Genomic DNA, 14,564 nt, shown 5'->3' with positions numbered 1-14,564 from the left:
CCCACAAAAGTGTGTGGATCCCTGTGTCGAAGTGCTTAATGTGGAATTGATCCACTGGGTGGCCTCTACTGGCAGCCCCCTCTGCCGGCCCCCGGGGCACCCCTGCCTGTATTCTGCAGGTTCCTGGCCGACCTGCGGACGGGGCTGCTTGGGGCAGAACTGGCAGCGGAGGAGGTACTCGGCTGCTCGCTAGGACGCATGTCCCTCATTGTCTGTACGAGCTCAGAGAGCACGTGCCGCACCGCGGCAAGTTCGGCACAGATGTCCTTGCTGGAGGATTGGATGGCTGCCTTCACAGTCTCGCCACATCTTTGCATTTCAGCACTGGCACCTCCACAATCGGCCACATGCTGCGTGAGGAGTGAGGACAGTTGGTGTTGCCTTGTCAATATTTGGTCCAGCGACTGTTGGTATTTTGGGGCATTGAATGATGCAATTGCCGGGGTCATTGGGCTACTCCCCTCCTCCACACCTCCCACTGGGCATGGAGTGGCTGGCCAGGAGTTATCAGGGGATAGCCCCTGTGTGTTATCAGCGTGCAGGCTACCTGGGGACAGGTCGGGGAAATGAGGGTGGTCAGTGGGGGGACATTCTATGGCATCCGCATCATTCCCCACCACTATCAGAGCAAGCTGCAATGGCAGCAGTCTCCCCAATTATACTGCTTCCTGCAGACACATTCCCTTCAGTGGCCACCAGTTGTTGCATGTCTGTTGCTGGTGGTACCATGCTGCTTCCCTTGGGGATCATCGCTGCCCTGGGCTGTGTTGTGGCAGTCAATTTTGGCTGCTGTGTTTTTTTTTTGGGTCCAGCAGAGGTGGAGGGTTGGTGTGGTGTTGCCTCTGGCCTGGCCTTCTTGGCAGGTGTGGTGCCAGTCTCGTCCTCGCCGGGGTCCGAATAGGAGCCTGTGGTGGAGCAAAGGAGGGAAAGTGTTATTGATGGGTCTGCGGACATTGAGCAGGTATTGTGATGACTGCCATGAATTTGATGAATAGATGGTGCACTTTGGAGGCAGTGACATACAGGTTGTCTCCCTTTTGGGTGGGTTAAGCATGCAGGAATATGGGTGCCTACAGTGGAGTGTGCATACTGCATGTGTACAGGGTGTAGGTCAATGATGCCTGTTGGAAGTCTTCTGCTGATGTGTTGCGTTAACCCTATTGGGCAACATTGTGATTCCCATGTAAATGGACTTCAGGGAGTTTAGCATGGCTTAATTTGAGGCACCTACCTGTGTCACCTGATGTCGGGGCTCCTCTCTCCATTCCACCGATGCTCTTGATGCCAATCGTTGTGGCACATATCTCCTCCCACGGCTCCATTTTAATTGGTGAGTGTGCTCCTCCGCCAGTTGCCATGCCCATGTTTCGGTTGGCCGACAGTATGCTCCTTACACGGAGCCGGAGGTCGTCCCACCTTTTACGGCACTGTTTGGTGGTGCGGGGTGTTGTTCCTACTGCACTGACCCGTTGTGCGACTAGTTCCCATATGGCCTTTTTCTGTCTTATTGCCGGTCTGGTCATTTCAGTGGAGAATACGATGTCTGCGTTTTCCTGGAGCGTTTCCGCCAACATTGTAAGCTCTTCCCTACTGAAGCGCTCCTGCCGCTGCTGATCGCAAGATTTTTTTACAACTTTCGGCATTGTGGGGATGCGTGGATGTGGGTGAAGTTCTGTGCCAGGTCTCGGGGTCAGATGTGCACTGGTTGTGGAGAATTGCAATGGATTGTGTTTTTAAAGATGGCCACCGTGCTCTTTCCCATTCCGGTGCGATGGCGTAAGTTCCGGTGCTCGCTAATATCGGTGGGTAGGGTGGCGGTGGTGCAGCTTGCACGGCATACGATGCCGGTAGCTGACGTTTTTGGGACGTTACCGGCATGGCGCAGATTACATTACCGGCATGGCGCAATGCTCGTGCCCGAGAGGTCGTAATTTACCGCTTTTAACGGTTCCAGACCAGCACGGACACGTTATTTGCGCCATGCCGGTAATGTCCATTACTTACCGCCAGGGTCGTGTCTTGGAGGGCCTCCGACTTAAATCTCCAGGAGGAGCAAGGGGGAGGTCATGTCCTAGCGTAATATGAAGTGTTACTGGTGAGTGGTCCGATAATGTGCGCAGTAATATCTTGGTCTCTATGGCCCTGCCGACCATGCAACCCGATATGAGGAAAAGATCTATCCTGGAGAGGCTATAATGTACCGATGAGTAGAATGTATACTCCCTAGCCTGTATGTTGAGAGTTCTCCATACATCCTTGAGACCCAGTGTGTCCATGTGGGCGCATAGTCTATTGGCCGCGCATGATTGGGCACTGCGGGCCATCTAGGATCTGTCCAGGTCTTTATCTAGGATTAGATTCATGTCCCCGCCCCATATAATGGGAATACCAATATACTTCAGAAGCGTGGTGGTGATGGCATCAAAGAAATCTGGGGCATCGAAATTAGGGGCGTACGTGTTCACAAGAAGGCATTCCATATTAACAAGTGTGCAATGAAGTATTACATATCTGCCCTCGGGGTCAATGTGGCTGGAACGCAGAGAAAACTGGACTGATTTATGGATTAAAGTTAGGACCCCCCTGGACTGGGTGGAGTTCTTCGTATAGTATCTGTTGCCACCCCATGTGGGGCCGAAGAGTGTTTCTAGGCGCCCAAGGGCATGAGTTTCTTGGAGAAAGAGGATTTTAGTGCCATGCCTCTGGGCATAGGCAGTTATCCTGCGGGCCTTAGTGAAATTGCCCAGACCACGGATATTCCATGTCATGATGTTCAGGGCCATAGTGTTACATTATGAAACATCCCCGTGGTAGTATACATTACCCTTCCACCTTTTGCATTTGCCGTGCGTACACTTATGTTGAGTCAAAGTCATGCATCCCTCAGTCATGTTTTTAACTGTTAACCAAACCCCAGCTTTACCACCCCCCCACCCTCACTGCCCAACTTGCAGTGGAAATCTCCCCACACCCAAGTGCAGGTGCCTGCAACTAAGCCGACTCTCACCAAGAAGTAGAGGTCGGAGGGCAAAATCCAACGTGGCTAAGCCCCAACCAGGACCCAACAGGGGCCACCAAGCAGTAGCAGCCAACAAAACATAAACATTGCAATTGCAGTGGGGTGTGCTGTTGCCATGTGGGCGGCTGCTTGAACAATGTATAAGACAGCGAGGGCTGTCTGAGGCAGATTTCTGCGGGAGACGGAGTCTGTATAGGGCCCCCAAGCCCGTAAGCTATCAGAAGCAGGGCGAGGCCGGAGCGGCGTCTAATGTCAAGGAGCAGCGCTGCCCCCGGCTGAGAGGAAGGAGTTCAGCAACCCCAACGCCGGGGCCGGGCCGCGGTGCAGGAATGTGTTCGGGGGCTTCCAGTTCACATGGTTGCTGGTAGATTCTTGCCATCGTCACATATGACTTGAAGGATTATTGACCAGGATGGGCCTTGTCAGGTTGAGTTGCATGTCGTTAGTCCTCCACGGCGCGGTCAGCAGCCGGATTTTGAAGTGGTATATGGGCCTCAATGAACTTCACTGCCTCATCATGGACAGTGAAGAAGTACAGTTTGCCGTTATGGGTGATTTTGAGGCGGCCCGGGAACAATATGGCGTATGGGACTCCCCGCTCCCTGAGCAGTTTCTTGACCCTGATGAATTGACTCCGCTCCTGCTGCACCGCCACTAAGAAGTCCGGGAAAATCCTGATGGTGTGGGATTCGAGGCAGTGGTCACCTTTTTCACGTGCAAGGCGGAGGACCAGGTCCCTGTCCCGGTAATTGAGAATCCTGGCAATGATAGGTCTCGGGATGTCCCCCGGCCTGGGGCGTGGTGATAGGGCTCTGTGTGCCCGCTCGACAGTAAAGTACGGAGAGAGAGCAGGGTTGCCTAGTAAATCTTTAATTAGGGTCTCAACAGCGTTTTCCATTCATCCCTTAAGAGCGTTCCCCGGGACCCCGATTATACATAGGTTGTTTCTGCGAGAACGCGATTCGAGGTCATCGCACTTGGCTCTGACACTCTTCAAGTCACGTGACAAAGAGGCGACTGTGTCCTGTTGCACGTGTATCTCATCCTCGGTAGTGGATATCCTGCCTTCAGCTTCAGTGATTCTGGTGCCTGCCTGATCAACACGGGTTTTCAAAGAGGCAACATTAGCATTAATGTCATCTAATTTCTCGTGAGGGGAGGCAAAGTTCTTGGCCATGGACTCCATGATTGTGGTCAGATCGGGGGTCCCCGCCTCTGGGGGAACGTCATTCTCAGGGTCTTCCTGCAGGGATGAAGTGTGCGCCGTCTCAGCTCTCGGCACCGACTTGGCGAATCTATCCATGGCTCCCCTCCCAGCGGCCCCCTTGGACTTATTCAGCATCGTAGGCACTTAACCAGTGTTGATGGGGGGGCCGCAAAGCATGCAATAAGCGAAGGACGAAGGCAGACGATGGATCAGGGTGTCAGAGGACCACAGGCACCACCACAGTGGCGGGCGGGAGACCAGCCTCCAGGGGTAGCCAAGGTGCAGCGGGAACAATTGGGTATCAGACGCAGGGCCACCCTTGCAGTCAGATGGGGGTGGGGCGCTGACAAGCAGCTGGGAGTGGTGGCCGTAATGCCCGATGGTTCAACTAAAAAGAAGGTCAGGAGGCACTGTATAGGTGTGCTCACCAGGCCACACCTTTCCGAGGGGCCGCTCGCAGTCACCGTGGGATGGATACTCACTGCAGGGTGTATGTGGAGGGCAACAGTGTCCTCAGGAGGAGCAGCAGAGAAGCAAGTGAGGACTGGCAAGGCAGTGGCAGCACCAAGGAGCACAGTTTTAAGTAGTTGAGGTGTGGCAGTAGTTTAAAGTGGCAGGTGAATACACAGTAATAAGATGAAGCCGCGCTACAGCCTCAACCGAGTTATTTAGCAAAGCAGGCTCATGGGGAAAGCCGGCGAGGCCGCTTATTGGGAGGACGGACCCCCACTCCTCGCCCACACAGCCGCCGCCGCTCCGCAGGGGTCCCGTGCCGCCAGAGCCGGATAGTAGGGGGCCCCAGCTAGTATAGTGGTTCAGTGTTTATGCGAGGAGGAGTTCCGTGGCTGCCACAGAGGAGCCGGACAGTCGGCAGAGTGGGAGGAGGGGGCCGCAAGGATACTCCCAGCCCAGGCCCCCCCACTCCTCACCTGATCAGCGTGATCCCTCGCGCACTCCAGGAGGTCGCGTATATGCTGAGGCGGGCAGGCCCCAGCCCCGTCAGCCCACGAGTCCAGGCGGTGGGGGCTCCAGCCCCGTAAACAAGGATAGGAGCCGGGGTGCGCTCCAGCGTCGGCCCCGGCAGCAGACCTCTGGATCCGCCTCGTTTCGAATGAGCGAGCCCCAGGGCGAAGTCGGGAGATGGGCCAATTCCACGGCGGCACCAGCAGCGGAGCAGTCGCGCTGCCGTGCGCCCCAGGGGGAGACTGCCGCGGCACACAGCACAGTCACAGCGGCCTGATGCAGCACGGGCTCCCAGAGGAGCAGGAAAGAGGGGGCGGGGGCCGGGCGCACACCGCGGACGCCACCAGACAGCAGGCCGCAATCAAAGGAGGCCCAAAACTTGGCTCTCCGGGTCCGAATCGGACCGGGATTCCGCCGGGTGAAGCCCAACACAGCAGGGCAGCAGGGCAACCACAGGATCAGTGTCCAAAGCAGCAAAGATCGCAGATGCAGGCGGATGATTGCCAGAGCCACACGGAGCTCGAAAGCTAAGCAGCCATCCTGGGCTGCTCCACAGCGCCACCCTCCTTTTTTGTAGTTCTGTGTGCATAATCCTGATGTCAGGAGTAGGTCTATTTGTGAATACTTTCTATGATGACCAGAAAGAAACGTTTATCGTCTGTCTAGTGGGTGTTGGAGTCTCCACATATCTTGTAACCTGCATTTCCCCATAAAATCTTCCATAGCTCTGCATTTCATTATACTCTCTGAACATAAAGTACTAGTACTTCTATCCAGTAATGGGTCAAGTGTGATATTGAAATCCCCTCCAACTATGAGATGTGCTTGATTCATATTCTGCATAAACTGAGCTAGAGTGACATGCAATTTGCCATCAAGCCTGGGGGCATATATATTGCAAATACAATATAAAACATTTTGTACATTCATACTGATACAAACAATGTGTTATTTCAGATATTGGTAAATTCTTCCTTATCTGCATGCATACCCCTCTAGAACTTGAGGTGAAAGGTGAGCAAAATACCTTCCCTACCCAACCCCTTTTCAATTTATCTGCCTCTGTTTCCAGTAAATCTGTTTCCTGTAAAAGGGCTATAGCAGCCCCCAACTCTTTTAAACTGTTCAAAATCCTCTTTCTTTTGTTTGCACAGTTTGCGCCATTAACATTCCAAGAGACAACCTTTAAGCCATCTTTACATGAAATTGTCATGTTTAAATTGTTTGATTCCCACCCTGTAAAGAAACACAAAAACACACACAAACCCAGACCCCCCACAAACAAACGCAACCAAACAAAAAAACGCTTTGTTTTGTCAATTCCCACCCAGGGGCAACTCCCTCCCGTACTCTTGTGTAGAGATCTCTGTTCCGCCAACTCCCCAAAAATTCTAAAATTATTATAATAATATTCGTTAATACATTCTATTATACGAGTCACTTGAACCCAAAACTAAAACCAGAAGATTCTCAATTTTCCAACCATGAAACATTCCTAGTCCCTCCAAAATCTCAATCTATGTACATATTGCTTGAATGAAGTGTAGTGACAGAAACTACGTCCAGAACTTGTCCCATTAGACAATCTCTACTCCCAACCGTTACTTAAGTACAAAGTAGAAGTCCCACAGGAGGTGAGATCAGGCCCTGCATCCAGTTCCTAAAGTGGACAGAATAATCAAATATATTACGGATTATACAAGGTGAGTATGGCTTCTCCCCGCAACCTCGATTCTGCCCACACACCACCAATGTAACTGAGGGATGTACCCTTTGGTTTTCCCTGCTGTCTCATTCCGGCACCATACACATTAACACCAAGGCAATGTTTTGATGTGTATAACTAAATATAATTCCTGTGTGCGTTGTTCTTAAGACCGACACATTCCATTCAGAGTTGAGTAAAAAGCTTAATTAGAGGGTTGTCACCCACTGGTTCTACAGAATGAGGTCAAGAGAAAGCCTATCAATTCACAAGGTGGTGCGTTGGTTGGTGGGTGGAGACTCTGACCCAGCAAACTTTGAACACCCCTTTCAACCAGACAAGAACACAAGCTCTTCCCTCACCACCTCCTTGCTAGTGCCTAGCAGGGTCTCCACTGACTTTTTCCTGTCCTGGCACAGGATAAGTATTTAGACTATACAACACCACGACACTCCAGTCAGGAACATCACAAGTATGCACTTTTTCCCTTTAATAGTAAAATCAATTCCCATCCAGCGGAACCAACCAAATCGAAACCTCCACCCAATCGCAAGGCCTCTTCTACCTCCACTCCATCACCATTGCAGGCCCCATGATTACATCACCAGTTAGCCACACATTCACCCAAGACAACCAATGACAGGCTGGTCCAGGCGACCAGCAGAGCACCACTGAGCCGTTATCCTTAGAACCAATGCAGCTGGACCACTGGTTCGACTCAACACAAAGGCAGTCCTTCCCTCTGTCTTGCAATACGTCTCCCCGGCATGAACAGCTTCAGTACACTCAAGTGTCCATATCCCATGGCCATGTTTAACACAGCAACTAAATGATTTGGACTGCAGTTTCCCCCGTGAGGAAATGCACTCCCACCAAAGGATCCCCAGTACCGACTGTGAAGGCGCTGTCGTTTCTCTCCCGAGAGTGGTATGACAGAGCCACTTCACAACATAGCCCACAGGTCTGGCCTGCCCAGAAGCTCCCCAACCTCCCACGCCCCTTGATGCACTGAGGGAACACAGCGGCATACCTGGCGATGTGGGGCAGGGGGCCAGGGAAGCACCGCTGCAGTCCTTCTCAACCCACATACACACCATTCCTGGAAAGGACCCCGCCAATGGCTGCTGCATAATACCCACAAAGCGCCCTTCTGATGCACACCAGTAAAATGGCTCGGCCTTCCAGCACCCTCATCCGCTGACCGCCGCACCTAGAACCATGCGCAGGAGGTATCTAGCCACAGCGCCACGCACCCGGACCCATCCAGCGCCTCCATCCCAACTGCTGCCATAACCCACCTCTCCACCGGTGCACACAGCAAACATGCCAAACCAAACCAGAGCATTCAGTAAACAAAGGGCCTGGTTAGCAGAAAAACGAATGGAGTGTGGCACACAGTTAATCTCCCCGGCTTCACGATGTTACACCATGTGAGGGTTAGGCTGCCCGCCAGCTTGGACGGGGGAAGGAGAAGAACTGGCTAAGCACGTACTTGACAATACGGGGTTGCTAAAGTCAGCGGACTGCTCTCGGATAAAGGCATTGTTCCGGACGACGCCTGAGAGCGTCCCCAGGGATTATACATCAAACACTAACCTCTAGGCTATTAAACTTCCTACCACTCTCCACCATTCGCAATCTCCTCCTCCTGTATTTCCTTACTAGAGGAAAGCACCTAATACGGTTCCACGTTCCCACTGCCCTGCTCAAGCTTACTCAAAAAATGCATGCAGAGCAGTTATAAACGGTAATTACATCTTAAATAACATTTCAATTTTAAAACATGTAAAACTAAGAATCAATTATGAAATATGAAAAACGAATAAAAGACTGTTTTCATCCGAATGGAGCCAAATTTGCTATCTAACAAAAAAGGAAAATGTTATTCCTTGTCCATTCTTGGACTTTCAACTGCCTTGAGCCATAATTCAGCCTCCAGGGGGTCATCTGTTTTCTTCATTCCTCCATTCATGTAAATCTTCAGGATTGAAGGTTTTACCAAGATAGTTTTCATGTTTTTCTCCAAAGCTAGGGCCTTTTGCAGTTTTAAAAGCCTTCTTTTTTTCCACTATCTCTTTGGGGTAATCTGGATAGATGGCTAACGGTCTCCCGTCCAGGATGTTTCCTTTTTTCCCTCGCTGCCTTCAGGATCCTTTCTATAACACTTACTTTTGTAAAAACTAGAATAATCTGCCGTGGTTTATCTGCCCTGCTCTGTAGGAGTAATCCAGTTCACCATGGCTCACAATCTTCTTTCCAAACACCTCAGTTAGTACTCCAAGAATACATGAGTCCAGGTCCTTATCCAACTCAGGGCTTTCCTGTAATCCCAGCAAGCGCAGGTTTAGGTTTCTACTTTCAACTTCAAAGATCATGTTCTTTTTTTTTAGGTCTGAAATTTCAGATCTGAAATCTTTATAGGCTCTGAAGCTTCCTGCTACTTCCAAGGCCAGTGCTGAGTTACCAGACTCGACTTTTGTGACTCTGGTCTCCAAATGGTTGACTTTAAAGGTCAATTCATTCAGGGAATATTTCATCTCCCCTACATCCTGGGAAATCTTCAGCAGAAGGGCGTACATTTCACTGTTGCCAGGGGCCTCTTCTTCCAACTCCCCCACCTTGTTTACATTTTTGCGGGATAGAATTGTCAGGAATTTCCAATTTCTTTTTGTTCAAGGTACTCATTACAGAAGTTCAGTGACTTCAGTATCCACAGACAGGGGAGGGAGCTGGAGCAGCTGGCTTAAGCTGCTACTAGGTCGGCTGACGTTCCAGAAAACCCCGGTGAGTGAAGCTTGACATTCAGGTTCACTCATAAACCCTGTAACTGTTACCAGCTCTAAAGTGGCTTGCGTAACAGTAGAAGCGAGTATAGACTGTTCGTCCTTGTGAAAGCTATTCTTTACAATGGAATTTAATCACGTGCACTTCTAGTGAAAAGTTATAGTGCTCACGTGTGAAGAAAACCCTTTCTTTTCCCACTGTCGCATGTCTCCAATAAAGAGGGGGAACGCTTTGTAAAGAACTCCAAAAACTCTGAGTCTGACTTTCACATTTGTCACAATATCTTACGGCATCAAAGGAAGGTCGCGTTTGACCAATTGTGATTCCCCGCCAGAGTAGAATGTTTCTCTGTGTTAATACGTTGGAAGACAAACACTTACAGACACTTAATGTTGAAGATCTACCTCAAAGAGTGGTCGCGTATGCCTAAAGTTATTTTTCCTTTGAAGACTGAACCTTGTAACCCCGAGAACATATATTCTTTAACCACAGAAGTTGATGTATTAATAAGTATAACAAGCATTACACAAGCCAAGAGGCGATCCCTTTCTTTAGTGAAAAAAACCTTTTTTAAATCAATCCACCTATCTGGCGAAGTTGTTAAAGATCCAGTGTCCTCTGATACAAGTGAGACATTGTTATGTAATGTTGATAGTGTGTCAATACAGCTTCAAGATAGCTACTGGACCCAAGAAGGTGTGTACAAAGCTGGGGGAGGGAACTTTGTGCTTGTAAGAAGACTGAGCAAATAACCTGTAATGCTCAGACTGTTGAGGTTGGGAGAAAGTCAGTCTGGAAGCAGAGACAGGTTATCCTTGTGGCAGTAAGGCAGACTGAAGAGGCAAAGAGACTGCCCTTTTCTTGGAGCACAGGAAAGAAGAGTGCTTTGTCTACCTGTAGAGGTCGAAGTGCTTTGCCTTTACAATGCCTAACAATTCTAATATATAAAGTTGAAGTAGGAGTACCAGAACAGTGGTTGTGTATAACACTGTCGGTAGGTGACACATTGGAGTTGGTTGAGGTAGTGGCATACTGGGGAACCTAGGAGTCTGTTTCCACAGTAACAGTAGTAGAAGGTTGTCAAGAGGAGAACAACCCAAGAAGAAGCATCCTGACAATTGTACCAAATGTACTGCAAAGTTTATGAACACTTCTAGAATTGTAGAAGAAGAAGTGGCTAACCTATTCTCTGAACTATGGCAAAGCAATCTTGAAAGGAGGCCATCCAGGATTACCATGTGTGTTATTTCCCTGGCTTGAATTGGAAAGGGATCATTTCAACTGAACGCTGAAGAACTTTTACCAGTGGGTTGATTTGTTTGGTTATTTCATTTGGAACTTACAAGAATGGTTCCAAGACTTTATTCTTCTGTTTGAACACTTGGGGAAATTGTCTTTGAACAATCCTGGGGAAAGCCTCTACCCATGACAGGTGAAGGTCACCCAAATTACTGGTTGTTATTCATTCATTTATGTTGTTGATAATTTACTTTACATGTTTGTTTGTTTAGTGTGAGGGCCAGTTTGTTTCTTTTAGGACTGATTCCCTTAGCTCTTAAACTAGGTAGGGAACTCCCTGATAGAGTAGGTTAAGCAAGGATTTATTTGCATCTTTTTGTTTTAATAAAGGGTTTCATTTTGAGAAAAATATAAGCAGTTGTCCGCGTCGCATTTCTGACCCCTCAGAGATATCAACACAAGATACAATTGAAGCCATGAGCGGTGATGAAGGAATTGAGGAAATGGGAAGCGTTGGGGGTAAATGAGAGTTGAGATGTGAGAGTGGATCTCTGCTATTTTTATGCTAAGGAAGGGGAGTGGCGAGATCAGGATTTGTGGTGGCTTAAGAGGTCTCAACAGGAATAATGTGTCAGACAAGTTTCTCTTACGTAACATTGGGGAGATGGCGAGTATGGTAGGTGGAACGTGCTATTTTATCACATTGGATTAGACTTCCGCCTATCATCAAATAAATATGCAACCTGCATCCCTGGATTTAATGATGTTTGTGACACTAGAGGGAATCTTTAGGTACTGCACAATGCCTTTTGGTTTGGTCTCTGACACAGCTTTCTTTCAAAGGATAATGCATGCTTTGTTTCGTGAGGAAAAAGGGGTATTCTGTTTTCAGGATGACATTCTGATCACAGGATCCACGAAAAGTGAAAATGATGTGAGGTGGAGGAGTGTTCTCAGACTTATCGGGGAGGAGCGGTTGACTCTGAGGAAGGACAAGAGCAAGCTCAAAAAGTCATCCATAGACTGTTTGGGGCACACATTGTGTGAGGGACGAGTGAAGCCCAAGGTGGATTTGGTGTGAGCATTTGAAATTCCCACTGACAAGGAGGGTGTCATGTCTTTCCTTGGGTTGGTGAAATACTATGCCTAGTTTGTCCCACATTATGCGGAAAGGTGCAAGGACATCAGGAGTCTGTAAAAGAAGGGTGTAGTGTTTGATTGGACTGAGTGATGTCAGCGAGAATGTGATGATGTTAGGGGGGCAACAGCCAAGGCACCAGCTTTGGCTAGGTTCTGACACAGTGTGCCCCACATGGATCATAACAGATGCCAGTGATACGGGATTGGGTGTTGTACTGTTACAGAGGCAGTAGGGTGTGGAGAGAGTAGTGGCCTTTGCCTCAATCACTTTGACGGAGGTTATGGGAAGGTAGTCGGTCATAGAAAAGGAGCCGCTCAATGTTTGGTGTGAAGGCATCATGAAGCAAGGCACAGACAACAGACTGGAAGTTCAAAATAAAATACTTCATTACATTAAATGTGAGGATGGTAGAAGGCCTAACGTGCCCTATGCTAAGGTGGGATTTTCCTACCTGAATAAAACGAAGGAAGTTCTGAGTCAAAGAGTTGAACTTAAAAGTCTGTCTGTGTCCAAAACCTATACTTGCCCTCACAACTAAAGATAAACAATGTGCAGGGATGTCAATAATAAAAGAAATATTGTTCAACTCAAAGTTCTGAGCTTCTTCCAGCTTCCAGCTTTATTTTTGCTCCCCTTCCCCAAGTATAAGAAAGTTTCACAAAAGTCTCAGGATTACCTCTTTCAAACTCGAGACAATATAGTTCCCAACAATCCTCGGGGGATCCCTTGCCCACGTTTCAAACAACACAGTTCAAACCAAAAGGTCTTGAGGCTCTGTACTCAAAACAATACTTGCAATTCCTTTAAGTCTCGAGGTTCCCTTCCCCAAGACTTTAACTCAATCAATGGTATTTGTTTCAGTCTTTTCAAAATGTTGCAACACAACGTAAGGTCAGACCAACCCTCTTTCTGAATTGTAATTGTTCCACCACTAGATGCGCTGCTAGCTCACACAGATTACAAATATGATTGGTTAATGATTATAAATGTCGCAATTTATACAAGCCAATATACACAAGTGCTTCTCAAGTGAGACTCAAATAGTTAAATCGTTGTTTTATTTTGTTCATTTGCCGTGTTCATATTTGTCAGAGTTATTTGCCAACACGTGTTTCGACCTCCACAGGTCTTTTTCAAGGCAAAGCTCTGCTCCAGACATATAGTTTGAAAACAAGTGCATAATATAACATTTCAACAAAAAGAACATTGGAAATAATCAATTTGGGAATTACCCCAACAAATGGACAAAGGCATAGAATACAGGGAAAACATAACCGTAAAAATAAAATATACATTACCAAGTCACATTGTCAAAAATTATAAACAGGAATATATCATCGTGAATAACAGCCCCAACAGCGCATAAAAGGAAAAGGAGAAAAGCATGTGCACATTTGTCAAGAGTGGCAATGGGCACCCAGGTAGGTTTTGGGTGGCTGTGCTGATGTAAGGTGACAGATAAGCACACACAGCAGGAAGCTCAACAAGAAAGAATAGGTAACAATAGCTGTGAACAAAAAAGGACAGAGAATACAAAGGTACAAACAAACTAGATTCCCTCTTGGGGTGTATGCAGAAAATGGGGAAGAGTGTTCCACGGATCTTTGGAAACTCCAGCCTTCTGCACAGATTGCTATTACAGGAGCCCACTCTGTATGCTCATGGCTGGGAACAACAGATGTGGGTGTCTGGACAGAAACAGTATAACTGAAAAGGATAACTTAAGGGAGAACCAAAGACTCAAGGAAGAGAAGGGCAGGGATCAAGAACAGAGTAAGGGAGCAGTAGCCAGGAAACAGGGGGGCTGCAAACAAGGAAGCAGGGCTGGAGTAACGAATGGCACAAGGTGCAGGCAAACTGTTGAGGACTGCAGAGAACTGTAGTAGGCTGCAAGGCAGGGAGTCCAGAGGAGCAGGACAGAGAGCTGTAGTAGGTTGCGGACAGAGGGCCCAGGGGAGCAGGGCAGCAAAGGAGCGAACCCAGAGGAGCAGGGCAGTGAGGCAGCAAGCCCAGAGGAGCAGGGCAGCGAGGCAGGGAGTCCAGAGGAGCAGGACCGAGAGCTGTAGTAGGCTGCAGACAGAGAGCCCAGAGGAGCAGGGCAGCAAGGAGTGAGCCCAGAGGAGCAGGGCAGCGAGGCAGAGAGTCCAGAGGAGCAGGACCGAGAACTGTAGTAGGCTGCAGACAGAGAGCCCAGAGGAGCAGGGCAGCGAGGCAGGGAGTCCAGAGGAGCAGGACCGAGAACTGTAGTAGACTGCAGACAGAGAGCCCAGAGGAGCAGGGCTGCAAGGCAGGGGGCCCAGAGCATCAGAGCAGCAAGGAGAAAGTCCACAGGAGCAGGACAGCGAGGCAGGGAGCCCAACGGAGCAGGGCAGCAAGGAGCGCTGGAATCAGAAGCAGGATGATACGACAACAGGAACAGCATTCAAATCGTGGCTCAAGGCAAAAAGGTGCTGGGAGAACTCTTAATGCAAGAGACTGAGCTCCTGCAGGCATCTGCTTAAATACA

General features: G+C 48.9%; 1 long non-coding RNA gene across 1 annotated transcript in view; it reads right to left on the bottom strand.

Annotated features, from left to right (window-relative positions):
• Positions 1–8,540, bottom strand: part of LOC138453078 (uncharacterized) — a 50,651-nt gene extending 42,111 nt beyond the window's left edge. The window contains exon 1 of the long non-coding RNA XR_011260359.1: positions 8,491–8,540. This is a non-coding gene — a long non-coding RNA (uncharacterized lncRNA). The remainder of the gene's footprint in view (positions 1–8,490) is intronic.
• Between the last annotated feature and the right edge of the window lie 6,024 nt (positions 8,541–14,564).

This window comes from Ambystoma mexicanum, chromosome 4p, assembly GCF_040938575.1.
Source record: "Ambystoma mexicanum isolate Mex_15411 chromosome 4p, UKY_AmexF1_1, whole genome shotgun sequence".
NCBI lineage: Eukaryota > Metazoa > Chordata > Amphibia > Caudata > Ambystomatidae > Ambystoma > Ambystoma mexicanum.
The sequence above is the reverse complement of the archived record's forward strand: the minus strand, read 5'-3'. Positions and strand labels throughout refer to the sequence as shown.